Raw genomic sequence first — 26,379 nt, 5'->3', positions numbered from 1 at the left:
GCATGCGTCGGTATGCAAAAGTTCCAAATGGGCATGTGAATGTCGTCTTCTCCTGATCTTCCGATGCAATCGCAATCTAAAAATAACCAGAATAACCATCAAGAAAGCAATAGTAAGGATGACATGCTAACCTTTCAATCATTTGATCAATAAAGGGAAGAGGGAAGTGGTCCTTTCGGGTTCCTGCATTCAGCTTCCTATAATCAATACAAACTCTCCACTCATTTTGAATACGGGTGGGAACCAACTCGTCATCCTTATTTTTCACCACAGTAATTCCGATTTTCTTGGGTACCACTTGAACCGGACTGACCCACTGACTGTCAGAAATTGGGTAGATGATCCCAACTTCAAGTAACTTCAGAATTTCCGCTTTGACCACCTCCATCATTGGTGGATTAAATTTCCTCTGCGGTTGACGTGAGGGATTCGCCCCATCCTCCATCAGAATTCGGTGCATGCATGTATATGGGCTAATTCCCTTGATATCTGCTATGGTCCACCCAATAGCAGTTTTATTCTCCTTCAGAACCTTGACCAGTTGTTCTTCTTGCTCGGCTTCCAAGCTTTTGGAGATGATGACAGGTAGTGTTTCTCCTTCTCCAAGGAAAACATACTTAAGGTGGTTTGGAAGCATCTTTAGCTCGATCACTGGCGCCTGCAAAACAGATGGAAGACGCCTAGTATTAGAGATTGGTAAAGATATGTAAGAGACATTACCTGACTGAGGTAGCTCAGGTGAACTATTCAGAATTTTCTCAATCTCTTCAACTTTTTGACTGCATCGAATCCCATCTTCCGTCTGCATAATGGGTGCTGTAATAGCCACCTCTAAATCATCTTTTCATGCATGCTCACAAAAATCTTGTGCCAAGAAATCCACAATTTCAACAGAAAACACACAATCATCACTATCAGGAAATTTCATGGCATCATAAATATTAAATTTCACAACCTCGCCATCAAATTCCATAGTGAGTGTGCCACTGTGAACATCAATTTTTGTCATGGAAGTTTTCAAAAACGGCCTGCCTAACAAAATAGGACTATTATGATCACCGTTTTCCATGTCTAGCACATAAAAATCGGCAGGAAAAACCAACTCATTCACTTGCACTAACACATCTTCGACTACTCCCCTAGGATATGCATTAGACCTATCAGCTAATTGTATGACAATTCCAGTCTTATTCAATGGGCCAAGTTTCAAGGATGCATAAATAGAGTATGACATAACATTAATTGATGCTCATAGATCTAACATGGCTTTTTCAAGTCTAATATTTCCTATAGTACATGGGATGGAGAACATACCTGGATCCTTGCATTTGGCGGGTAATTTTCTTTAGATCACTGTAGATACATTCTCACCTAATTCCACTTTCTGACAACCCTTCAATGCCTATTTCCTCTTTGCTGTACAGAACTCCTTCAAAAACTTTGCGTATCGAGGTACCTGTTTAATAGCATCTAGCAATGGAATATTAACCTCACATCTATGAAAAGTTTCATAGAGCTCCTTAATCCCCTCACCTTTCCTAGAGTCCTTAAATTCTAAGGGAAAAGGGGCAACAAGCTTATATTCAGATAAAGGAGGGAACTTACCTCTTGGCGCTTCATCCTTTGATGTTTTTTCTTCACTTAACTTTTGCTCTTCTTCTTCTTTTTGCTTCTCTTTGGGCTCAACCTCAACTTCTTTCTCCTTCACCTTCAATTCCTTCCCAGTTCTTAGAGTTATTGCACTTGCGTTCTCTCTTGGGTTCACCACAGTTTGAGATGGTAGACTGCTGGAATTTTGTGCTTCCAGCTTGTTGATTGCTGTAGCGAGCTGTCCTATTTGAGTAGTTAAGTTTTGGATACTTGCCCGGGTGTCCTGTTGGAAAGCCAAAGTGTTAGTTGCAAGATCCTTAACTATATTTTCAAGAAACTCAAATGGTGTAGGAATTTGAGGGCGCTGCTGTTGTGGTTGAAAGGGTGGCCTAAAAGCTTGATTTTTCGGTGGAGCTTGAGGTCCAAGTTGATTTACTTGTTGATTCCCGTATCTAAGATTGGGATGATCCTTCCAACCAGGATTGTACGTGTTGGAATACGGATCATACTTCCGTTGTGGTGGTCCAGGAAATCCGCCAGTAGAGTTTACCTGTTCAACTGAGTATTCTTGAAGTGTAGGACACATATCAGTGGCATGTCCTATTGCAGCGCAGATGCCACATGCCTTCACAGTCTGTTCATTCCCTACAGCCATCTGACGCACAAGAGTCGTTAATTCAATTAATTGCTGCTCAAGGGAAGAGACATTTACCTCGTTGTTTCTCCTGGGTGCATGATCAATTCTGTTGATGCAAAATTGCTGAGAATTGGCAGCCATATTTTCTATTAAGTTCCTTGCTTGCACAAGAGTTTTGTCCACAAAAACTCCTCCACTAGCCGCATCCAGCATACTCCTGTCATGAGGTAGCAAACATTCATAGCAATATTGAATTAAGAGGTTTTCACTTATCTGATGTTGCGGGCAACTAGCGCATAGCTTTTTGAACCGCTCCCAATACTCGTGAAGTGATTCCCCCGTCATCTGCTTGATTCCATAGATCTCTTTCCTGATGTTTGCTGCTCTCGACGCTGGAAAATATTTTTCGAGAAAAATTCTTTTCATGTCAGTCCAGGCTGTGATCGATCCAGAGGGCATGTAGTATAGCCAATCCTTAGCAGCACTCTTCAAAGAGAAAGGAAAGGCTCGAAGTTGGATCTACTCCTCTGTTACTCCATGTGGCTTCATTCTAGTGCACACTACATGGAACTCCATCAGATGCTTATGAGGATCTTCACCTGCAATACCATGAAAAGAAGGCAACAAGTGAATTAATCCAGATTTCAATTCGAATGTAGCATTATTTTCTAAAGGGGGAAAAGTAATGCATAAGGGTTGCTGATTCAAATCTGGAGTGCCCAATTGTCTGAGGCTCAGGTTCGCATTAGCAGCCATCTCTTCTTCTTCTTGTCTTCTACGAGCTTTTCGCCTACGCCTGTACAAAGTCCTTTCAATTTTCGGGTCGTAGGGGACTTCTTCTTCAGACGAAGAATCACCTGAAAGCATGAACGATGGGAGAGGTACTAGAGATAAAGAAAAGACAGAGAATGAGATAAACAAAAAAAAATAAATAAATAAAAAGAACACAAAAAAAATTAACACCGATTCCCCGGCAACGGCGCCAAAATTTGGTAGCGCTTATCGTGTACGCCCAAATTACCCGACTCACTCAGGTAAATAAAAACATGCAGTAGTGTGAGTAGGGATCGTTCCCACGAGGAAAGGTAAAATTCCGTGTTCTTTAAAAATACGAAAATAGTAAAAAGGGGGTTTTTGGTTTGAAATTTATCCACTAAAATTTAAAAACAATTATGAATGTAATTCTATCAATTACCAAGCACAATTAAATCACAACGGAAAATTCAATAAAAGACAATTCTTGTTTTGGTCAACTACATCCTTGATTTCATTCGTTCGATCATCGATTATCTAAAAAAAATATTTAATCCTGTTGAATATTCATCATTGGAAATTAAATTTATGTTTCACCTTAATTGTAGTTAACTAGACACAAGCGTTCTAAGATAACCCTTACCAATGAATTAACCTAATACAAGCGATTAGATTTAAACCCACGATAGCATGCAAACTAGTAAAACTGATAAATCTAGACAACGCATACACAAGCGGATGAATTTAGCCTAATCAATTATTATCCCTACAATTCCTAATCTCACAAGCGGAATTCTAGAAGTCTCAGAAAAAACCTAGTTTTTGCAAGAGATAAATCTTCAACTCCCACTGAAAGTCTGCGTTTTTTCTCTTAAAACTTAATAAAAGACTTATATCTTGGCAACAAATCGTCCAAAGATAAGTCTCAGAATTAAAACAAGAGTTTCCAAAACATAAAACTCTTCCAAAAATAAGTCTGCGCACGATGGCGCGGGCGCTCAATGGAATGGCGCGCGCGCGCAGCTTCTTCGCATCTTGCATTCCTCAGAGTGGCGCGGGCACTCCAAATTCCTGCGTGGGCGCTCCACTCCCACGCACAAATTCCTTGTTTGCTAAAGACCATCGCGCGGACGCTCGGCATTATGGCGCGGGCGCGCCTGATGTACGCTTCTCACAATATTCAGAGCGGCGCGGGCGCGCGATATGGATGCGCGGGAGAGCCTTCGATTCGTATTTTCTTCTTATCTTCATCTGTCAAGTCTTGATCTTTGATTTTTCTTCCATTCTTTCTAGCTTAAATCCATAAAATCAAATCCAAGGCCCTTCTTGCCTTCATCCAACAAAAACAACATAACATCACATAATACCTACCAATCAAACACAAGATTCAAGCTAAATACTAAGCAATATAAGCGCAAAAAATGCACTTATCATGACCCCTTAGGAAGTCCTCGTGTTGCACCCCTTTTTCATTAATTTCTTTTTTTCTTACTCGTACTTCTTGTTTTTCCGATTCCTCGCCGTCCTATTTCCGAATCTTTCAGTCCAATCCGCAGATAGAAAAGATGCAATAGACTTAATCACACGACGTGAACGTGCGATCTGGGTGACACGGGCCGCTTCGATGGGTCCCAGCGTGCCCTACGGGAAAAATAACCCAAAAGACCATCTCTGGGTTGTAATTTGAGCGTCTCCGTATCTTAGACCGAGATATTTGCTGTAGGTATCGAGAGGAGTTTCGCATGAACAGGCTGAAACTCCCGTAACTCTTAGCCGATCGAAAGTTATGTCCGTTTGAAACTGCAGCTCCTGTTCCTCCGATCCGCAATTCGAGAGACAAAACAATAAATAATTCATTCACTGTTGGGTGCGATCATACCAGCACTAATGCACCGGATCCCATCAGAACTCCGCAGCTAAGCGTGCTTGGGCGAGAGCAGTACTAGGATGGGTGACCCCCTGGGAAGTCCTCGTGTTGCACCCCTTTTTCATTAATTTCTTTTTTTCTTAGTCGTACTTCTTGTTCTTTCAATTCCTCATCGTCCTATTTCCGACTCTTTCAGTCCAATCCACGGATAAAAAAGATGCAATACACTTAATCACACGACGTGAACATGCGATCTGTGTGATGCGGGCCGCTTTGGTGGGTCCCAGCGTGCCCTACGGGAAAAAGCCCCAAAAGACCATCTCCGGGTTGGAATTTGAGCATCTCCGTCTCTTAGACCGAGATGCGCGTTGTAGGTATAGAGTGGAGCTTCGCGTGAAGAGGCTGAAAGCTCCTGTAACTCTCACCCGATTGAAAATTATGTTCGTTTGAAAGTGCAGCGCCTGTTTCTTCGATCCGCAATTCGAGAGACAAAACAATAAAGAATTCATTCACTGTTGGGTGCTATCATACCAGCACTAATGCACCGGATCCCATCAGAACTCCGCAGCTAAGCGTGCTTGGGCGAGAGCAGTACTAGGATGGGTGACCCCTGGGAAGTCCTTGTGTTGCACCTCTTTTTCATTAATTTCTTTTTTTCTTACTCGTATTTCTTGTTCTTTTGATTCCTTTCCGTCCTATTTCCGACTCTTTCAGTCCAATCCGTGGATATAAAAGATGCAATACACTGAATCACATGACGTGAACGTGCGATCTGGGTGACGCGGGGCGCTTCGGTGGGTCCCAGCGCGCCCTACGGGAAAATGCCCCGAAAGACCATCTTCGGGTTGGAATTTGAGTGTCTCCGTCTCTTAGACCGAGATGCGCGCTGTAGTTATAGAGAGGAGCTTCGCATGAGCAGGCTGAAGCTCCCATAACTCTCAGCCAATCAAAAATTATGTCCGTTTGAAAGTGTAGCACCTGTTCCTCCGATCTGCAATTCGAGAGACAAAACAATAAAGAATTCATTCATTTTTGGGTGCTATCATACCAGCACTAATGCACCGGATCCCATCAGAACTCCGCTGTTAAGCGTTCTTGGAGGAGAGCAGTACTAGAATGGGTGACCCCCTGGGAAGTCCTCGTGTTGCACCCCTTTTTCATTAATTTCTTTTTTTCTTACTCGTACTTCTTGTTCTTCCGATTCCTTGCCGTCCTATTTCCGACTCTTTGAGTCCAATCCGCGGATAGAAAAGATGCAATAGACTGAAACACATGATGTGAACGTGCGATCTGGGTGACGCGGGCCGCTTTGGTGGGTCTCAGCACAAGGGAAAAACGCCCCGAAAGACCATCTTCGGGTTGGAATTTGAGTGTCTCCATCTCTTAGACCAAGATGCGCGCTGTAGGTATAGAGAGGAGCTTCGCGTGAGCATATTGAAGCTCCCGTAACTCTCAGCCGATTGAAAATTATGTTCTTTTGAAAGTACATCGCCTGTTCCTCCGATCCGCAATTTGAGAGAGAAAGCAATAAAGAATTCATTCACTTTTGGGTGCTATCATACCAGCACTAATGCACCAGATCCCATCAAAACTCCGCACTTAAGCGTGCTTGGGCGAGAGCAGTACAAGGATGAGTGACCCCTGGGAAGTCCTCGTGTTGCACCCCTTTTTCATTAATTTCTTTTTTTCTTAGTCGTACTTCTTGTTCTTCCGATTCCTCATCGTCCTATTTCCGACTCTTTCAGTCCAATCCACGGATAAAAAAGATGCAATACACTGAATCACACGACATGAACATGCGATCTGTGTGGCGCGGGCCGCTTTGGTGGGTCCCAGGGCGCCCTACGGGAAAAACGCCCCAAAAGACCATCTCCGGGTTGGAATTTGAGCGTCTCCGTCTCTTGGACCGAGATGCGCGCTGTAGGTATAGAGTGGAGCTTCACGTGAAGAGGCTGAAAGCTTCTGTAACTCTCAGCCGATTGAAAATTATGTTCGTTTGAAAGTGCAGCACCTGTTTCTTCGATCCGCAATTCGAGAGACAAAACAATAAAGAATTCATTCACTGTTGGGTGCTATCATACCAGCACTAATGCACCGGATCCCATCAGAACTCCGCAGCTAAGCGTGCTTGGGCGAGAGCAGTACTAGGATGGGTGACCCCTGGGAAGTCCTTGTGTTGCACCTCTTTTTCATTAATTTCTTTTTTTCTTACTCGTATTTCTTGTTCTTCTGATTCCTTTCCGTCCTATTTCCGACTCTTTCAGTCCAATCCGTGGATATAAAAGATGCAATACACTGAATCACATGACGTGAACGTGCGATCTGGGTGACGCGGGCCGCTTCGGTGGGTCCTAGCGCGCCCTACGGGAAAATGCCCCGAAAGACCATCTTCGGGTTGGAATTTGAGTGTCTCCGTCTCTTAGACCGAGATGCGCGCTGTAGTTATAGAGAGGAGCTTCGCATGAGCAGGCTGAAGCTCCCATAACTCTCAGCCAATCAAAAATTATGTCCGTTTGAAAGTGTAGCGCCTGTTCCTCCTATCTGCAATTCGAGAGACAAAACAATAAAGAATTCATTCATTTTTGGGTGCTATCATACCAGCACTAATGCACCGGATCCCATCAGAACTCTGCTGTTAAGCGTTCTTGGAGGAGAGCAGTACTAGAATGGGTGACCCCCTGGGAAGTCCTCGTGTTGCACCCCTTTTTCATTAATTTCTTTTTTTCTTACTCGTACTTCTTGTTCTTCCGATTCCTTGCCGTCCTATTTCCGACTCTTTGAGTCCAATCCGCGGATAGAAAAGATGCAATAGACTGAAACACATGATGTGAACGTGCGATCTGGGTGACGCGGGCCGCTTGGTGGGTCTCAGCACAAGGGAAAAACGCCCCGAAAGACCATCTTCGGGTTGGAATTTGAGTGTCTCCATCTCTTAGACCAAGATGCGCGCTGTAGGTATAGAGAGGAGCTTCGCGTGAGCATATTGAAGCTCCCGTAACTCTCAGCCGATTGAAAATTATGTTCTTTTGAAAGTACATCGCCTGTTCCTTCGATCCGCAATTTGAGAGAGAAAGCAATAAAGAATTCATTCACTTTTGGGTGCTATCATACCAGCACTAATGCACCAGATCCCATCAAAACTCCGCACTTAAGCGTGCTTGGGCGAGAGCAGTACAAGGATGAGTGACCCCTGGGAAGTCCTCGTGTTGCACCCCTTTTTCATTAATTTCTTTTTTTCTTAGTCGTACTTCTTGTTCTTCCGATTCCTCATCGTCCTATTTCCGACTCTTTCAGTCCAATCCACGGATAAAAAAGATGCAATACACTGAATCACACGACATGAACATGCGATCTGTGTGGCGCGGGCCGCTTTGGTGGGTCCCAGTGCGCCCTACGGGAAAAACGCCCCAAAAGACCATCTCCGGGTTGGAATTTGAGCGTCTCCGTCTCTTGGACCGAGATGCGCGCTGTAGGTATAGAGTGGAGCTTCACGTGAAGAGGCTGAAAGCTCCTGTAACTCTCAGCCGATTGAAAATTATGTTCGTTTGAAAGTGCAGCACCTGTTTCTTCGATCCGCAATTCGAGAGACAAAACAATAAAGAATTCATTCACTGTTGGGTGCTATCATACCAGCACTAATGCACCGGATCCCATCAGAACTCCGCAGCTAAGCGTGCTTGGGCGAGAGCAGTACTAGGATGGGTGACCCCTGGGAAGTCCTTGTGTTGCACCTCTTTTTCATTAATTTCTTTTTTTCTTACTCGTATTTCTTGTTCTTCCGATTTCTCGCCGTCCTATTTCCGACTCTTTCAGTCCAATCCACGGATAGAAAAGATGCAATACACTGAATCACATGACGTGAACGTGCGATCTACGTGACGCGGGCCGGTTCGGTGGGTCCCAGCACGCCCTACGGGAAAAACGCCCCGAAAGACCATCTCCGGGTTGGAATTTGAGTGTCTCCATCTCTTAGACCGAGATGCGCGGTGTAGTTATAGAGAGGAGCTTCGCATGAGCAGGCTGAAGCTCCCATAACTCTCAGCCAATCAAAAATTATGTCCGTTTGAAAGTGTAGTGTCTTTTCCTCCGATCTGCAATTCGAGAGACAAAACAATAAAGAATTCATTCATTTTTGGGTGCTATCATACCAGCACTAATGCACCGGATCCCATCAGAACTCCGCTGTTAAGCGTTCTTGGGGGAGAGCAGTACTAGAATGGGTGACCCCCTGGGAAGTCCTCGTGTTGCACCCCTTTTTCATTAATTTCTTTTTTTCTTACTCGTACTTCTTGTTCTTCCGATTCCTTGCCGTCCTATTTCCGACTCTTTGAGTCCAATCCGCGGATAGAAAAGATGTAATAGAATGAAACACATGACGTGAACGTGCGATCTAGGTGACGCGGGCCGCTTTGGTGGGTCTCAGCGCAAGGGAAAAACGCCCCGAAAGACCATCTTTGGGTTGGAATTTGAGTGTCTCCATCTCTTAGACCAAGATGCGCGCTGTAGGTATAGAGAGGAGCTTCGCGTGAGCATATTGAAGCTCCCGTAACTCTCAGCCGATTGAAAATTATGTTCTTTTGAATGTACAGCGCTTGTTCCTCCGATCCGCAATTCGAGAGAGAAAGCAATAAAGAATTCATTCACTTTTGGGTGCTATCATACCAGCACTAATGCACCAGATCCCATCAAAACTCCGCAGTTAAGCGTGCTTGGGCGAGAGCAGTACAAGGATGGGTGACCCCTGGGAAGTCCTCGTGTTGCACCCCTTTTTTATTAATTTCTTTTTTTCTTACTCGTACTTCTTGTTTTTCCGATTCCTCGTCGTCCTATTTCCGACTCTTTCAGTCCAATCCACGGTTATAAAAGATTAAATACACTGAATCACACGACGTGAACGTGCGATATGGGTGACGCGGGCCGCTTCAGTGAGTCCCAGCGCGTCCTAGGGGAAAAACTCCCCGAAAGACCATCTTCGGGTTGGAATTTGAGCGTCTCCATCTCTTAGACCGAGATGTGCGCTGTAGGTATAGAGAGGAGTTTTGCGTGAGCAGGTTGAAGCTCCCGTAACTCTCAGCCAATCGAAAGTTATGTCCGTTTGAAAGTGCAGCGCCTGTTCCTCCGATCCGCAATTTGACAGACAAAAGAATAAAAAATTCTTTCACTTTTGGGAGCTATCATACCAGCACTAATGCACCGGATTCCATCAGAACTCCGCAGGTAAGCATGCTTGGGCGAGAGTAGTACTAGGATGGGTGACCCCCTGGGAAGTTCTCGTGTTGCACCACTTTTTCATTAATTTCTTTTTTTCTTACTCGTACTTCTTGTTCTTCCGATTCCTCGTCGTCCTTTTTCCGACTCTTTCAGTCCAATCTGTGGATATAAAAGATGCAATACACTAAATCACAAGACGTAAACGTGCGAGTTGGGTGACACGGGCCGCTTCGGTGGGTCCTAGCGCGCCCTACGGGAAAAAATCCCCGAAAGACCATCTTTGGGTTGGAATTTGATAGTCTCTTTCTCTTAGACCGAGATACGCGATGTAGATATTGGTAGGAGCTTCGCGTGAGCAGGCTGAAGCTCCCATAACTCTCAGTAGATCGAAAGTTATGTCCGTTTGAAACTGAAGTTCTTGTTCCTCCGATCCGCAATTCGAGAGACAAAAAAATAAAGAATTCATTCACTGTTGGGTGCGATCATACCAGCACTAATAAACCGGATCCCATCAGAACTCCTAAGTTAAGCGTGCTTGGGCGAGAGCCGTACTAGGATGGGTGACCCCTTGGGAAGTCCTTGTGTTGCACCCCTTCTTCATTAATTTTTTTTTCTTACTCGTATTTCTTGTTCTTCCTATTCCTCATCGTCCTATTTCCGACTCTTTCAGTCCAATCCGCGGATAGAAAAGATGCAATAGACTGAATCATACAATGTTAACATGCAATCTGGATGACGCGGGTCACTTCGGTGGGTCCCAACATGCCCTACGGGAAAAATGCCCCAAAAGACCATCTTCGGGTTGGAATTTAAGCGTCTTCGTCTCTTAGACCGAGATGCCCGCTGTAGGTATCGAGAGAAACTTCGCGTGAGCAGGTTGAAGCTCCAGTAACTCTCAGCCGATCGAAAGTTATGTCCGTTTGAAAGTGCAGCGCCTGTTTCTCCGATCCGCAATTCGAGAGACAATACAATAAAGAATTCATTCACTGTTGGGTGTGATCATACCAGCACTAATGCACCGGATCCCATCAGAATTCCGAAGTTAAGCGTGCTTGGGCGAGAGCAATACTAGGATGGGTGACCCCTTTGGAAGTCCTCGTGTTGCAGCCCTTTTTCATTAAATTTTTTTTTTTACTCTTGCTTCTTGTTCTTTCGATTCCTCGCTGTCCTATTTCCGACTATTTCAGTCCAATCCGCGGATAGAAAAGATGCAATAGACTGAATCACAAAACGTGAACGTGCGATCTGGGTGATGTGGGCCGCTTTGGTGGGTCCCAGTGCGCCCTACGGGAAAAATGCACCGAAAGACCATCTTCGGGTTGGAATTTGAGAGTCTCCGTCTCTTAAACGAGATGCGCACTGTAGGTATCGAGAGGAGCTTCGCGTGAGAATGCTGAAGCTCCCTTAACTTTCAGCAGATCGAAAGTTATGTCCGTTTGAAACTGCAGCTCCTGTTCCCCCGATCCGCAATTCGAGAGACAAAACAATAAAAATTCATTCACTGTTGGGTGCGATCATACCAGCACTAATGCACCGATCCCATCAGAACTCCGAAGTTAAGCGTGGTTGGGCGAGAGCAGTACTAGGATGGGTGACCCCCTGGGAAGTCCTCGTGTTGCACCCCTTTTTCATTAATTTCTTTTTTTCTTACTCGTACTTCTTGTTTTTCCGATTCCTCGCCGTCCTATTTCCGACTCTTTCAGTTCAATCCGTGGATAGAAAAAATGCAATAGACTTAATTACACGATGTGAACGTGCGATCTGGGTGACGCGGGCTGCTTCGGTGCGTCCCAGCGCGCCCTACGGGAAAAACTCCCCAAAAAGCCATCTCCGTTTTGTAATTTGAGCATCTCCGTCTCTGAGACCGAGATACTTGCTGTAGTTATCGAGAGGAGCTACGCGTGAGCAGGCTGAAGATCACGTAACTCTTAGCCGATCGAAAGTTATGTCCGTTTGAAACTGCAGCTCCTGTTCCCCCGATCCGCAATTCGAGAGATAAAACAATAAAGAAATCATTCACTGTTGTATGCGATCATACTAGCACTAATGCAACAGATCCCATCAAAACTTCGAAGTTAAGCGTGCTTGGGCGAGAGCAGTACTAGGATGGGTTACCCCTTGGGAAGTTCTCGTGTTGCACCTCTTTTTTCATTAATTTCTTTTTTTCTTACTCGTACTTCTTGTTCTTTCGATTCCTCGCCATCCTATTTCCGACTCCTTCAGTCCAATCCACAGATAGAGAAGATGCAATAGACTGAATCATACGATGTGAACGTGCAATCTCGGTGACGTGGGCCGCTTCGATGGGTCCCAGCGTAACATACGGAAAAAATGCCCCGAAAGACCATCTCTATTTTGGAATTTGAGCGTCTCCGTCTCCTTAACCGAGATATGCACTATAGGTATTGAGTGGAGATTCGCGTGAGCAGGCTGCAGCTCTAGTAACTCTCAGCCGATCGAAAGTTATGTCTGTTTGAAACTGCAGCTCCTATTCCTCTGATCCGCAATTCGAGAGACAAAAAAATAAAGAATTCATTCACTGTTGGGTGCGATCATACCAGCACTAATGCACTGGATCCCATCAGAACTCCGAAGTTATGCGTGTTTGGGCAAGAGCAGTACTAGGATGGGTGACCCCCTGGGAAGTCCTCGTTTTTCACCCCTTTTTTTATTAGTTTCTTTTTTTCTTACTCGTACATCTTGTTCTTCCGATTCCTCTCCGTCCTATTTCCGACTCTTTCAGCCCAATCCGTGGATATAAAAGATGCAATAGACTGAATCACATGACGTTAACGTGCGATCTGGGTGACGCGGGCCACTTCGGTGGGTCCCAGCACGCCCTACGGGAAAAATGCACCCAAAGACCATCTTCGGGTTTGAATTTGAGCTTCTCCGTCTCTTAGACCGAGATACGCGCTGTAGGTATCGAGAAGAGCTTCGCGTGAGCAGGCTGAAGCTCCCGTAACTCTCAGCAGATCGAAAGTTATGTCCGTTTGAAACTGCAGCTCCTGTTCCTCCGATCCGCAATTCGAGAGACAAAACAATAAAGAATTCATTGACTGTTGGGTGCGATCATACTAGCAATAATGCACCGGATCCCATCAGAACTCCGAAGTTAAGCGCGCTTGGGCGAGAGCAGTACTAGGATGGGTGACCCCCTAGGAAGTCCTCGTGTTGCACCCCTTTTTCATTAATTTCTTTTTTTCTTTTTCGTACTTTTTTTTTTTCCGATTCCTCGCCGTCCTATTTTCGACTCTTTCAATCCAATCCGCGGATAGCAAAGATGCAATAGACTTAATCACACGACGTGAACGTGCGATCGGGGTGATGCGGGCCGCTTCGGTGCGTCCCAGCGTGCCCTACGGGAAAAACTCCCCAAAAAACCATCTCCGTTTTGTAATTTGAGCGTCTCCGTCTCTTAGACCAAGATACTTGTTGTAGGTATCGAGAGGAGCTTCGCGTGAGCAGGCTGAAGCTCCCGTAACTCTTAGCCGATCGAAAGTTATGTCCGTTTGAAACTGCAGCTCATGTTCCTCCGATCCGCAATTCGAGAGACAAAACAATAAAGAATTCATTCACTGTTGGGTGTGATCATACCAGCACTAATGCACCGGATCCCATCAAAACTCCGAAGTGAAGTGTGCCTGGGCGAGAGCAGTACTAGGATGGGTGACCCCCTGGGAAGTCCTCGTGTTGCAACCCATTTTTCATTAATTTCTTTTTTTCTTACTCGTAGTTCTTGTTCTTTCGATTCCTCGCCATCCTATTTCCGACTCTTTCAGTCCAATATGCGGATAGAAAAGTTGCAATAGACTGAATCATACGATGTGAACGTGCGATCTGGGTGACGCGGGCCGCTTCGGTGGGTCCCAGCGCGACATACGGGAAAAATGCCCCGAAAGACCATCTTCTTTATGGAATTTGAGCGTCTCCGCCTCTTTAACCGAGATACGCACTATAGGTATCCAGTGGAGCTTCGCGTGAGCAGGCTGAAGCTCTAGTAACTCTCAGCCGAACGAAAGTTATGTCCGTTTGAAACTGCAGCTCCTGTTCCTCCGATCCGCAATTCGAGAGACAAAAAAATAAGAATTCATTCACTTTTGGGTGCGATCATACCAGCACTAATGCACCGGATCCCATCAGAACTCCGAAGTTATGCGTGCTTGGGCAAGAGCAGTACTAGGATAGGTGACCCCCTGAGAAGTCCTCGTGTTGCACCCTTTTTTTTATTAGTTTCATTTTTTCTTACTCGTACATCTTGTTCTTCCGATTCCTCTCCATCCTATTTCCGACTCTTTTGAAAGAGTGGGTGCCCTGTGAGCCAACTTGTGGCTAAGGGCTTTGATGACTCTTTGTATAAACAATCTTTTGTTTAATATAATTTACACTTTTATTAATGGCAATGACTTTATCTTTCTTCATATTGTTATATTGTGATATACTATTGTTGTTTTGATAAAGACCTTGAATATACTATAGTGTATGTAAGATGTGGTAGAACATGGGGATGTCTATCATGAAACACATCTTATAGTCACTGTATATTCTAAACAGTTCCTAGTCGATTGAGCCGTCCGATAATAAGGATAAGGATTGCTCGAGTTTGAGACTAGCATTTGCGATGCAGAGTACCACGTTTCATTGGTAAGGAACATAGAGATGTTCGAAGCATGCAAATGGATACGATGAATGATCGAACTACCCTATCCGGACTTTCCAAGTGGTTATCACTTATCGAGTGGATAAAGTCCGCGGTTTTGGTTGTACACCATTAGTCCTTATTACTTGAAACATCATTGAGACTCTATATGCTAGTACTGTGCTTTGACTCATTTACCGACTCTATTGGGGTCATCAGGTGTCGGGATTGGGTACAGTTACAACACATATAGGAGTCGATGCTTTGTTGTCAAGGATTCACCACATACTTGCGAGTGTGGATATCCTATGCGTTATGAGGAGATATTAGTGTGACGAATCTCTGGCCAGAGTACATGATGTGTTTTAAGAAATTGTTTCTTAGTAGCACATGAGATGTCACTATTTGATCTTCAAGATGTATTGCATAGTTATCGAATCTCGAACGACTCTCGATTTACCAATGGTTGTTGATTCGATCGGGATATATGGATGAAGGGACCGTACTGTACGCTAACCAAAATCTATTGGTTCTTGCAGGCACTATCAGTGATACCTAGGGAATCATGGGGCGATGTTGCTAGGCGCTCTTACCATGATTCGATGGGAAAGTCGGAAATTGTTGTTCCGAGTCACAAGGAGTTGTGAGCCCACGACTAGCTGTATCCCTGAACCATTGAGGGTCACACAGAGTAATGGATTTTTAATCCCCGTTGAGATAGTTAAATTTAAAGAGTTAAATTTAATGAACAAAGAAGTTGGACTTCTTATTTAAGAGTAGAGGAGTAAGATTTCCTAAAATGACATAGGGATGGGCATTTTTGGAAACCACTGAATTCGGATTCAGAAAATTTATCTTGACTCTAAAAGATGCAGAAATGGTTTCTGTGAACATTTGTGAAATTGGTTTATCAATCTGAGTCACGATGAATTTTATATTAATTTTTGAACATGCGGGCTTTGCTTGTCGGGCTTGAACTTATGGCTAATGGGCCCTAAGCTGTTAGCAGCCCACATTATAAATAAGTTATTGCAGTACAGAAATTAGATAACAGAGGTCACAAAATATTTTTGAAAACCCTAGCCTTGTTTTCTCGGAAGTGGCCGCCCCCTTCCCCTCTGCTCGGGAAAATCCAGCCTGTGAATTTTGAATTTGCAGTCTGGTTTAACGGATCAAATTCGTTAATTCTCTTCGTAGAAACTTCTGATATATTTTCTAGTGCAATCTATCAGAGGGATTAAATCTCTGTTCGTGGACCTGATTGAAGAACAGTTCGTCCATCAGTTCCTAGGAGATACAACAAGAGCAGAGCAATCTGTTGGTGTCCATAATCTCGATTCGAGATTGGAGGTAAAAATTTATAATTGTTATTTAATTTTTACACACACAATTTAATCGTAAAGTTTTGATACCCATTATGGAATCGTTCCATATAAAAATTTTAAACTTCCGCTGCACCGGGTATCAATTCTGATTGATCTGATCGCCGTTCTCCAACAGTGGTATCAGAGCCAGGTTGCTCAGATCAAGCGATTAAATTAATCGATTGTACAAATTTTTTTTTTTAAGCCTCGGTTTTTGAAACAAAATAACTTTTTTAAATTAAAAATTTTTCGGGCAAAAACACGGGAAGCGAGAGTCGCTGCCCTAGGGGAAGCCGGGCTGCCCGGAAGGGGCGCGGGCAGCCCGGGAGCGTCCCGGGCGGCCCGCGGAAAAATTAATTTTAATTTTAAAATTAAAATTTTAATATGTTAAAATTCTATTTTTGGTCCGATCGAAAATTCTTTTTTGATTGGTCTACGAGGCGTCGGATCGAATTGTTCGAGTCCGAAAATTTTAAAATTGATTTTTGGATAAATTTGAATTTTTTGAAAATTTATAGATTTTATCCGTTAAATCAGATTTTATGAAATAAATTATTTTTGGTACAATTGATGATAAGATATGATCTTATGAAAATATTGAGTAAAATATGATTTTATGTATAAAATTGGATTTTATATGTAAAATATGATTTTATTTGATAAAAAGATAAAATATGATTTTGTATGTAAAATAAGATTTTATGTATGAAATATGATTTTATCCTTTTAAATTTAAATTGCCATTGCATGTTATCCAATAAATTAATTTTGAATTAAATATTATTGGATAAGGATGATCGATTGCCATGACCAATTTTGTAGGTGTATGTTCGGAATTTACAGTTGTTTTTATTGTTGTTGGATTTATTAATGGGCCTGGTTTATGGCCCAATATGAATGTCATATGTAATAAAAGTGGGCCTGGTTTATGGCCCGTTCCCACCCCTTGAAATGTATCCCCTACTTGTCATGGTTATTTATTGTAAATACATTAGACTTAGTGGGAGATGAAGATTTGAAGACGGAGGTGGGCCCAGCAGACAATAAAGACTGAAGAAATGTAAATTGGAAGCTCAATGTAATAGGATTGCATTGCATACCTGCATATTACCTAGGATTGGACTTAGAATCGTGATTGGCAACCATGGGTCGATTAGAAATGGAATCGATCATCCTATATAATATGTGATATTATAGTTGTATGCATGTTTTAGACAAAATTGTATGAATCCGGCAAGCATACAAATTTTTAAAATGATGAGACAAATTTTCAAAATTAAAATCCCTCATTTAAATATGATTTAAAATTGATATCAAGATAAATAAAGGAAATTTAAAATTGTTTAAATGTTCCTACCTTCCATCAACGATCAATCATGAGATGCTACCCGCGGATACGGTCCGGCTCATATTATTGGGGGGGCCCGTTCGTCGGAAAGTTGTACATTGGATCGACACATGTTGTAAGTTGGGTGGAACTCCCATGGGATCGGCTCATATTATTGGAGGATCCACATGGCGACCGTCCATCACAACTTAATATTGATGTGTCATCTTGACATGTCACAATAAACGACGTCATATTATTGGGCCCTTATTGGACATGAGGTAAAAACGTGGAGGTTGCTTTGGAAGCAATTGGGCTCTACCTTTTGAAAATTATGGTTGGCTGATATTATTCGGGACCATAGTTTGTCAATTGGACTCCATGTTCTCACTAAGGAAAACAGTTTCCCGTTTTCACTAGAGGGTAGTGAAATTGTTAAAATAGTGGGAGTGAGATTCATAAAATAAATTTCGCCTATTTTATGTCTTAGTAAATTAATTAAACAATCACTGATAATTGTCTGTTTCTTTTCAGTATTTCATAAAGATGAATTCGCGTAATCCACTATTCTCTATCCTCGAACAAAATAAATTGACTGGCGCAAACTATACGGAATGGTTCCGTAAGTTGAAGATTGTCTTGACTTCGGAGAAGATGCTCTACGTGTTAGAAAATCTCCTCCGAAGGAAGCACCAGCTGATGTAAGTCCGGAAGAGTTGGCCAAACTTGATACATGGTGGGACCATGATTTCAAGGCCAAATGATATATGCAAGCCTCGATGTCTGATGAACTCCAGAGGCGATTTGAGGATACCGTGAATGCTGCTGACATTCACGTACAACTCAAGGAACTTTTTGGGGCTCAATCGAGAGCTGAAAGGTTCGCTACTGTAAAAGAGATAATGACGTGTCGCATGCGTGAAGGGACTTTGGTCCGTGATCATGGGGTACGAGTGATTTGGCTCATACAGAAGTTGGTAACGCTTGATTTGGTGTTGGAGCATGAACTCAACGTGGACTTATTACTTCTATCTCTTCCTTCTTCGTTTGACGGATTTGTGGTGAATTTCAATATGAACAAGATAGAGGCCTCCCTAGAAGAGATGGTCAATATGCTTGTAACATATGAATCCACTTTAAAGAAGGATAAACCGGCTTTCTTGGTGGGCTCCTCTTCTTCTGCTAAGAAGGGGCCAAGTACAAAGGGTAAGAAACGTTCTGCCCCACCCAAGAAAACCGAACCCGAGAAGAAGTACAAGACAAAGGCTTCAAACATGGAAAAGTCCAAGGATGTTTGCCATTACTGCAAGAATCCCGGTCATTGGAAACGTAACTGCAAGGAATATCTAGAGCAGTTGCGAACTGCGAAGGGTATGTTCTATATTGAAATAAATGTTTCACTTAATACTACTTCTTGGGTATTGGATACCGGATGTGAATCTCACATTTTCAATGATTTGCAGGTGATGACAAGAAGTCGCAGGCTTAGAATGGGTGAGACCCAGCTGAGGCTCGGAAATGGTTCCAGAGTTGAAGCTAAAGCTGTGGGAGATGTTTATTTAATTTTGCAGAACGATTTTAAGTTACTTTTGAGAGATGTTTTATTTGTTCCAGATTTGATTAAAAACATTATTTCTGTTTCTATGCTTGATAGAGATGGTTATTCTTGCAATTTTGTGAATGGGATTTGCAATATTTACAAGAATGAATGTTTGATTGGAAATGGACAACTTGAAAACGATCTATATAACTTAAAATTAAAAGACGTTCCAATAAATTATGTTGATAAACCGGTAACAACAAACAAAAGGAAAATCGATAGTCAAAACCCGGCAAACCTTTGGCATGCTAGGCTAGGTCATATTTCCTCAAGGAGGATGAACAAGCTAGTGGGAGAGGGCATGTTTGATATGTCTGATATTAACTCTCTACCTACTTGTGAGTCCTGCCTGAAAGGAAAAATGACTAAATCTCCTTTTAAGGGGAAACCTGAGCGTAGTCAAAATCTGTTGGATTTGATCCATACAGATGTTTGTGGTCCATTTAGAATTGGTACTAAATTTGGCCAGACCTACTTCATTACCTTTACTGATGATTATTCAAGGTATGGGTATTTATATTTAATGAAATATAAGTCTGAAGCATTTGAAAAGTTCAAAGAATTCAAGGCTGAAGTAGAAAACAAGCTAGGTAAAAGTATTAAAGCACTTCGATCGGATCGAGGTGGAGAATACTTAAGTAACGAGTTTTTAGACTATCTGAAAGAGAATGAGATTCTCTCTCAGTGGACTCCTCCTATGACACCTCAGCTGAATGGTGTATCGGAACGTCGTAATCGAACTTTGTTGGACATGGTTCGATCCATGATGAGCTTCACTAAGCTTCCACCTTCGTTTTGGGGCTATGCGCTTGAAACAGCGGTATTGTTGTTGAACAACGTCCACACCAAAGCAGTGGACAAAACACCATACGAGTTATGGAATGGCAAAGCTCCTAAGTATTCGTACTTGAGGATTTGGGGATGTCCTGCTTACGTGAAGCAGACAGTGGGAGATAAGTTGGATAGTCGATCCACATTATGTTATTTTGTAGGGTATCCGAAGAATTCAATCGGATATTATTTCTATCATCTTACTGAAACAAAGGTGTTTGTTTCAAGGAATGCCACCTTCTTGGAGAAGGAGTTCTTATTGGATAAGAAAGGCGAGATGATGGAACTCGAAGAAATTCGAGAAGAACCCAAAATACAAAATAATGATCCTACACCTCAGGAACCATTGATAGACACGCCTATACCTAGAAGATCCAAGAGGACTTCTAGACCTCCCATTCGATATGGTCTTCTTCTTGAAGGGGATCAAGATGAACCCGATGTTGGATGTGATCCAAGAAACTTCAAAGAAGCAATTTCTGATGCGGATTCAAATTTATGGCTTGAAGCTATGCAGTTGGAAATAGATTCGATGCATACAAACCAAGTTTGGTCTTTAGTAGATCCTCCCGATGGAATTGTTCGAATAGGGTGTAAATGGATCTACAAGAGAAAGCTTGGGCCTGATGGTAAGGTATTGACCTACAAGGCGCGATTGGTGGCGAAAGGTTATACTCAAAGACAAGGAGTTGACTATGATGAAACCTTTTCACCAGTTGCAATGTTCAAGTCCATAAGAATCCTTATTGCCATAGCTGCTTGGTATGACTATGAGATATGGCAAATGGATGTGAAGACTGCATTTCTTAATGGAAACATTAAGGAAGAGATCTATATGACGCAGCCTGAGGGATACACATCCATGGGAAGCGAGCATAAGGTATGCAAGCTTCAGAGATCAATCTATGGTCTAAAACAAGCATCAAGAAGTTGGAACCATAAATTTGATGAAACAATAAAGGATTTTGGTTTCATCAAGAACCCGGAGGAACCGTGCGTGTACAAGAAAGTAGTTAAGGATGCTGTGACATTCTTAGTACTTTATGTTGATGACATCCTACTCATTGGGAATGATGTAGGGATGTTGCAGTCAACAAAGATATGGTTATCAGGTAGATTCTCGATGAAGGATTTGGGTGAGGCATCCTATATTCTAGGGATATAGATCTATAGAGATAGATCTAAGAGAATGATAGGACTCACTCAAGCAACCTACATCGACACCATATTGAAACGGTTTTCAATGGATGGGTCCAAGAGAGGACATCTACCTATGTGTCATGGAGTTTCTCTATCCAGGTCTATGTGTCCCAAGACTGATGAAGAGATAGAGAAAATGACACATGTACCATATGCGTCAGCCATTGGTAGTATCATGTATGGGATGATATCTACCAGACCGGATGTAGCATTTGCTCTGAGTGTCACGAGCAGATATCAAGCTAATCCCGGTCAAATGCATTGGAAAGCCGTGAAGGACATTCTTAAGTACTTACGAAGGACTAAGAATATGTTCATGGTATATGGAGGAAGAGAACTAAAATTGGAAGGCTATACCGACTCTAGCTTCCAAAGTGACGTGGATGACTCGAAGTCAACCTCTGGATTTGTGTTCATGCTCAATGGCGGTGCTGTCTCTTGGAAGAGTTCCAAGAAGGACACCACAGCGGATTCCACCACTGAGGCAGAATACATTGCATCATCAGCTGCTGCTAAAGAGGCCGTTTGGATGAGGAATTTCATCCAAGAGTTGGGCGTTATTCCGGAAGTTGTTGGTCCAGTCCCGGTGTACTGTGACAACACGGGTGCCATTGCTCAGGCAAAGGAACCAAGGTCTCATCAAAGATCCAAACACGTACTGAGGAAATACCACATCATCCGGGAGATCGTGGAAAGAGGAGACATCACTGTCGAAAGAGTGGCCTCTGCAGACAATATCGCTGATCCACTTACTAAGCCCTTGCCAGGACCATTATTTGACAAACATCGCGAAGCAATGGGTCTACGTAGTATGACTAGTTGGCTTTAGGGCAAGTGGAAGATTGAAAGAGTGGGTGCCCTGTGAGCCAACTTATGGCTAAGGGCTTTGATGACTCTTTGTATAAACAATCTTTTGTTTAATATAATTTACACTTTTATTAATGGCAATGACTTTATCTTTCTTCATATTGTTATATTGTGATATACTATTGTTGTTTTGATAAAGACCTTGAATATACTATAGTGTATGTAAGATGTGGTAGAACATGGGGATGTCTATCATGAAACACATCTTATAGTCACTGTATATTCTAAACAGTTCCTAGTCGATTGAGCCGTCCGATAATAAGGATAAGGATCGCTCGAGTTTGAGACTAGCATTTGCGATGCAGAGTACCACGTTTCATTGGTAAGGAACATAGAGATGTTCGAAGCATGCAAATGGATATTCATACGATGAATGATCGAACTACCCTATCCGGACTTTCCAAGTGGTTATCACTTATCGAGTGGATAAAGTCCGCGGTTTTGGTTGTACACCATTAGTCCTTATTACTTGAAACATCATTGAGACTCTATATGCTAGTACTGTGCTTTGACTCATTTACCGACTCTATTGGGGTCATCAGGTGTCGAGATTGGGTACAGTTACAACACATATAGGAGTCGATGCTTTGTTGTCAAGGATTCACCACATACTTGCGAGTGTGGATATCCTATGCGATCTGAGGAGATATTAGTGTGACGAATCTCTGGCCAGAGTATATGATGTGTTTTAAGAAATGGTTTCTTAGTAGCACATGCGATGTCACTATTTGATCTTCAAGATGTATTGCATAGTTATCGAATCTCGAACGACTCTCGATTTACCAATGGTTGTTGATTCGATCGGGATATATGGATGAAGGGACTGTACTGTACGCTAACCAAAATCTATTAGTTCTTGCAGGCACTATCAGTGATACCTAGGGAATCATGGGGCGATGTTGCTAGGCGCTCTTACCATGATTCGATGGGCAAGTCGGAAATTGTTGTTCCGAGTCACAAGGAGTTGTGAGCCCACGACTAGCTGTATCCTTGAACCATTGAGGGTCACACAGAGTAATGGATTTTTAATCCCCGTTGAGATAGTTAAATTTAAAGAGTTAAATTTAATGAACAAAGAAGTTGGACTTCTTATTTAAGAGTAGAGGAGTAAGATTTCCTAAAATGACATAGGGATGGGCATTTTTGGAAACCACTGAATTCGGATTCAGAAAATTTATCTTGACTATAAAAGATGCAGAAATGGTTTCTGTGAACATTGGTGAAATTGGTTTATCAATCTGAGTCACGATGAATTTTATATTAATTTCTGAACATGCGGGCTTTGCTTGTCGGGCTTGAACTTATGACTAATGGGCCCTAAGCTGTTAGCAGCCCACATTATAAATAAGTTATTGCAGTACAGAAATTAGATAACAGAGGTCACAAAATATTTTTGAAAACCCTAGCCTTGTTTTCTCTGAAGTGGCCGCCCCCTTCCCCTCTGCTCGGGAAAATCCAGCCTGTGAATTTTGAATTTGCAGTCTGGTTTAACGGATCAAATTCGTTAATTCTCTTCGTAGAAACTTCTGATAGATTTTCTAGTGCAATCTATCAGAGGGATTAAATCTCTGTTCGTGGACCTGATTGAAGAACAGTTCGTCTATCAGTTCCTGGGAGATACAACAAGAGCAGAGCAATCTGTTGGTGTCCATAATCTGGATTTGAGATTGGAGGCAAAAATTTATAATTGTTATTTAATTTTTACACACACAATTTAATTGTAAAGTTTTGATACCCATTATGGAATCGTTCCATATAAAAATTTTAAACTTCCGCTGCACCGGGTATCAATTCTGATTGATCTGATCGCCGTTCTCCAACATCTTTCAGTCCAATCCGCGGATAGAAAAGATGCAAAAGACTGAATCACACGACGTGAACGTGCGATCTGGGTGACGCGGGCCACTTCTGTGGGTCCCTGCGCTCCCTACAAAAAAAATGTCTCCAAAGACCATCTCCAGGTTTGAATTTGAGCTTCTCCGTCTCTTAGTGATAAGTGTATTTTATACACTTAATTTATATATGATTTTAATTATTAATTATTTGTTTCGAGCAGATTTATGTGGGTGTTTTGTTGTTTTTGTGAGTGTAGGAAATTATTGATTTTATGTGGAAATGAGAGGAAAAAGGAGAAAAGAAGAATAAAAGAAAGGAAAAAGAAAAGAAGAGAAAATTGAAGAAAAGAAAAGAAACGTACAGTAAAGAGAGGTTAATGGGCCTTTTGTTATTGGGACAAGAGAATTCTTATCAGCGCTCCTTGTTAGCGTTTCTTCAAGAGCTAACGCGCAATGCTATGTTTCTGGGAGAATTGGAAATTACGAGTTGAAGGCGCGCCCGCGCCGTCTATTGAGCGTCCGCCCCGTTGCTGATTTGGAAATTTTAATTATTTCGGGTAATTAATTCTATGAGCTTTTTGAAGGGCTTTTGCTGAGAAGTATAAAAGGATTTTTATCTGAAAATAAGAGAAGAGAGCCACCACACACTCATAATACAGAAATCAGAGAATTGATCGTGTGATTTTCCTGAGGATTTTTATGGAGCTTAACTGAAGAACGAAGACGGAGTTTGATAGTCCGGACACGGCGTCGACGATGGATTTGTTTCTTATGTTTTATTTAATTCTGAACATGTTTGGATTTATTATTTATTGTTTTCAGAATTTAATTATGAACTAATTTTTATAGTCTAGAGGTCGGATGGAACCTGGTGTAGACGCTTTCATGAATTTTTGATTTTATTGAATTGAATTTCTTCTAGATTAATTGTTTTTTCTAGAATTGATTGTCTTTTCAATTATCTGATCAATAATTGATTTGTTATATTTATTTGAAATCATTGCTCGGGAGAGGTGATTTTGAATAAGACATTAGAAAATACACTTCTAATTATTTATACAGCTCGGGAGAGTGTATGATTTTAACAGAGCTTTTAAAGAGAACATTGTTTTGTGCTAGATCACTGCGATAAATTTTTAAAAGGAATATTGGAATTGAATTGTAGTTGATAAACATGATTTGTTGCTCGGGAGAGGGAAATAATATACGTAAGTGTTCTTGGTTATTAATTGATTGGAATTCATGAAGATTAATTAATTAGGATTGATTGTTATTGAAACCAGGTGAAATCTATACCTCTAGACCATTTTTTTCTGATTGATTATTCCTGAAAGTTGTGTGCGTGCTATCTAAAATCATCTTAATTATTTTATTTTTATTGCAAAATTCTTGATTATTGATTTTTTAAATAAAGTTTAGACTATTTTAATTACAAGTACTAAATATTTTCATTTTACTTCCTGTGGGATCGATATCTGAATTATTCACTATAATAAAACTTGACACTCGTACACTTGCGAGGAAATTTCACAACAAGTTTTTGGCGCCGTTGCCGGGGAGTAAATTTTGATTATTTTTTTAGTCTTGTTACCAATTAGTCTAGATTTTAATTTAGAGTTTTTTTTTATTTTAAGTTACTAATTAATTTTTTCTTATCTTTTAATTGAAGTCTATGCAATGATCTCAAAGTGCTAATTCTCTATTGTTTGATCCGGAGATCGAGCGCACTGCACGTGCTTTAAGACGAGCTAGAAGAGAAGAAATTGAAAGAATGGCTGAACAAGAAGCAAATCAAGCTCCCCTAGTGCCTATTAGAGATCACTTCAGACCGATGATCCAGACTCACTATTTTGGAATTGCTCGAGGAACTATCAATGCAAACAATTTTGAGCTGAAGCCTGCATTGATCAACATAGTTCAACAGAACCAATTTTATGGGAGCGCCACTGCCGATCCTTATCTACACCTACGCACCTTTTTGGAGATAACCGATACGGTAAAAATTAATGGTGTGTCTGAGGATATTATATGCTTATGCTTGTTTCCGTTTTCTCTCAGGGATCAAGCCAGAAGTTGGTTGCAATCACTGCCGCTTGGAAGCATCACTACTTGGGAGGTGATGGCAGAAAAATTTCTTGCAAAATATTTTCCTCCTGTCAAAACCACCCAACTGAAGATCGAGATCAGCACCTTTCGGCAGATGGATTCTGAACAGCTTTACGAGGCGTGGGAAAGGTATAAAGAATTATTAAGATGTTGTCCTAACCACAATTTTGCAGATTGGGAATAGATCGAGTGGTTTTACAATGGACTGAATGCGCCTACAAGGATGAATGTCGATTCTGCTGCTGGAGGTACTATATTTGCGAAGGATCATGTTCAGGCTTATGATATGTTGGAGGAGATGACGGTCAATAGTTTCCAATGGCCATCTGAGCGTATAGGAGTAAAGAAGCCGGCTGGAGTGTATGCAGTGGATCCTCTCATGTCCATCACTGCTCAATTATCTGCACTGACTACATAGGTAGCTTCTTTGAATAAAATTAATGTTGCAGATTCAACTGGAGTTGAAGGATCACCGACCATAGAGCAAGTCAATTATATAAATCCAAATGGCTACCAAGGATATGGAGGCTATATAGGTAACCCTGTCCCAAA

At 42.0% G+C, this 26,379-nt stretch overlaps 16 non-coding genes and 3 pseudogenes across 16 annotated transcripts; all 19 read left to right on the top strand.

Annotated features, from left to right (window-relative positions):
• Positions 1-4,845: 4,845 nt before the first annotated feature.
• On the top strand, positions 4,846-4,964 carry LOC140869764 (5S ribosomal RNA). Its single transcript, XR_012146807.1, has one exon. It is a non-coding gene; the product is annotated as a 5S ribosomal RNA (ribosomal RNA).
• A 400-nt stretch (positions 4,965-5,364) lies between these two features.
• LOC140868118 (5S ribosomal RNA) lies at positions 5,365-5,482 on the top strand. Its single transcript, XR_012145551.1, has one exon. It is a non-coding gene; the product is annotated as a 5S ribosomal RNA (ribosomal RNA).
• Positions 5,483-5,881: 399 nt separating this feature from the next.
• On the top strand, positions 5,882-6,000 carry LOC140869101 (5S ribosomal RNA). The gene has a single exon (XR_012146491.1). It is a non-coding gene; the product is annotated as a 5S ribosomal RNA (ribosomal RNA).
• Positions 6,001-6,395: 395 nt separating this feature from the next.
• Positions 6,396-6,513, top strand: LOC140869565 (5S ribosomal RNA; annotated as a pseudogene).
• A 401-nt stretch (positions 6,514-6,914) lies between these two features.
• On the top strand, positions 6,915-7,032 carry LOC140868117 (5S ribosomal RNA). The gene has a single exon (XR_012145550.1). It is a non-coding gene; the product is annotated as a 5S ribosomal RNA (ribosomal RNA).
• A 399-nt stretch (positions 7,033-7,431) lies between these two features.
• LOC140869327 (5S ribosomal RNA) lies at positions 7,432-7,550 on the top strand. Its single transcript, XR_012146706.1, has one exon. It is a non-coding gene; the product is annotated as a 5S ribosomal RNA (ribosomal RNA).
• Positions 7,551-7,944: 394 nt separating this feature from the next.
• On the top strand, positions 7,945-8,062 carry LOC140869563 (5S ribosomal RNA; annotated as a pseudogene).
• A 401-nt stretch (positions 8,063-8,463) lies between these two features.
• LOC140868116 (5S ribosomal RNA) lies at positions 8,464-8,581 on the top strand. Its single transcript, XR_012145549.1, has one exon. It is a non-coding gene; the product is annotated as a 5S ribosomal RNA (ribosomal RNA).
• A 400-nt stretch (positions 8,582-8,981) lies between these two features.
• Positions 8,982-9,100, top strand: LOC140868900 (5S ribosomal RNA). Its single transcript, XR_012146299.1, has one exon. It is a non-coding gene; the product is annotated as a 5S ribosomal RNA (ribosomal RNA).
• Positions 9,101-9,495: 395 nt separating this feature from the next.
• LOC140868972 (5S ribosomal RNA) lies at positions 9,496-9,613 on the top strand. Its single transcript, XR_012146367.1, has one exon. It is a non-coding gene; the product is annotated as a 5S ribosomal RNA (ribosomal RNA).
• A 400-nt stretch (positions 9,614-10,013) lies between these two features.
• LOC140868606 (5S ribosomal RNA) lies at positions 10,014-10,132 on the top strand. Its single transcript, XR_012146015.1, has one exon. It is a non-coding gene; the product is annotated as a 5S ribosomal RNA (ribosomal RNA).
• A 400-nt stretch (positions 10,133-10,532) lies between these two features.
• Positions 10,533-10,651, top strand: LOC140868161 (5S ribosomal RNA). Its single transcript, XR_012145590.1, has one exon. It is a non-coding gene; the product is annotated as a 5S ribosomal RNA (ribosomal RNA).
• Positions 10,652-11,049: 398 nt separating this feature from the next.
• On the top strand, positions 11,050-11,168 carry LOC140868333 (5S ribosomal RNA). Its single transcript, XR_012145756.1, has one exon. It is a non-coding gene; the product is annotated as a 5S ribosomal RNA (ribosomal RNA).
• A 396-nt stretch (positions 11,169-11,564) lies between these two features.
• On the top strand, positions 11,565-11,682 carry LOC140868409 (5S ribosomal RNA). Its single transcript, XR_012145828.1, has one exon. It is a non-coding gene; the product is annotated as a 5S ribosomal RNA (ribosomal RNA).
• Positions 11,683-12,082: 400 nt separating this feature from the next.
• Positions 12,083-12,201, top strand: LOC140869411 (5S ribosomal RNA; annotated as a pseudogene).
• Positions 12,202-12,602: 401 nt separating this feature from the next.
• Positions 12,603-12,721, top strand: LOC140868950 (5S ribosomal RNA). The gene has a single exon (XR_012146346.1). It is a non-coding gene; the product is annotated as a 5S ribosomal RNA (ribosomal RNA).
• A 401-nt stretch (positions 12,722-13,122) lies between these two features.
• LOC140867944 (5S ribosomal RNA) lies at positions 13,123-13,241 on the top strand. Its single transcript, XR_012145382.1, has one exon. It is a non-coding gene; the product is annotated as a 5S ribosomal RNA (ribosomal RNA).
• A 400-nt stretch (positions 13,242-13,641) lies between these two features.
• LOC140868069 (5S ribosomal RNA) lies at positions 13,642-13,760 on the top strand. The gene has a single exon (XR_012145504.1). It is a non-coding gene; the product is annotated as a 5S ribosomal RNA (ribosomal RNA).
• A 400-nt stretch (positions 13,761-14,160) lies between these two features.
• On the top strand, positions 14,161-14,279 carry LOC140868055 (5S ribosomal RNA). Its single transcript, XR_012145490.1, has one exon. It is a non-coding gene; the product is annotated as a 5S ribosomal RNA (ribosomal RNA).
• Positions 14,280-26,379: the final 12,100 nt, after the last annotated feature.

This window comes from Henckelia pumila, chromosome 4, assembly GCF_033568475.1.
Source record: "Henckelia pumila isolate YLH828 chromosome 4, ASM3356847v2, whole genome shotgun sequence".
In the NCBI taxonomy this organism is placed as follows: Eukaryota; Viridiplantae; Streptophyta; class Magnoliopsida; order Lamiales; family Gesneriaceae; genus Henckelia; species Henckelia pumila.
Note: the sequence above shows the minus strand (reverse complement) of the source record. Positions and strands in the feature narration are given on the sequence as shown.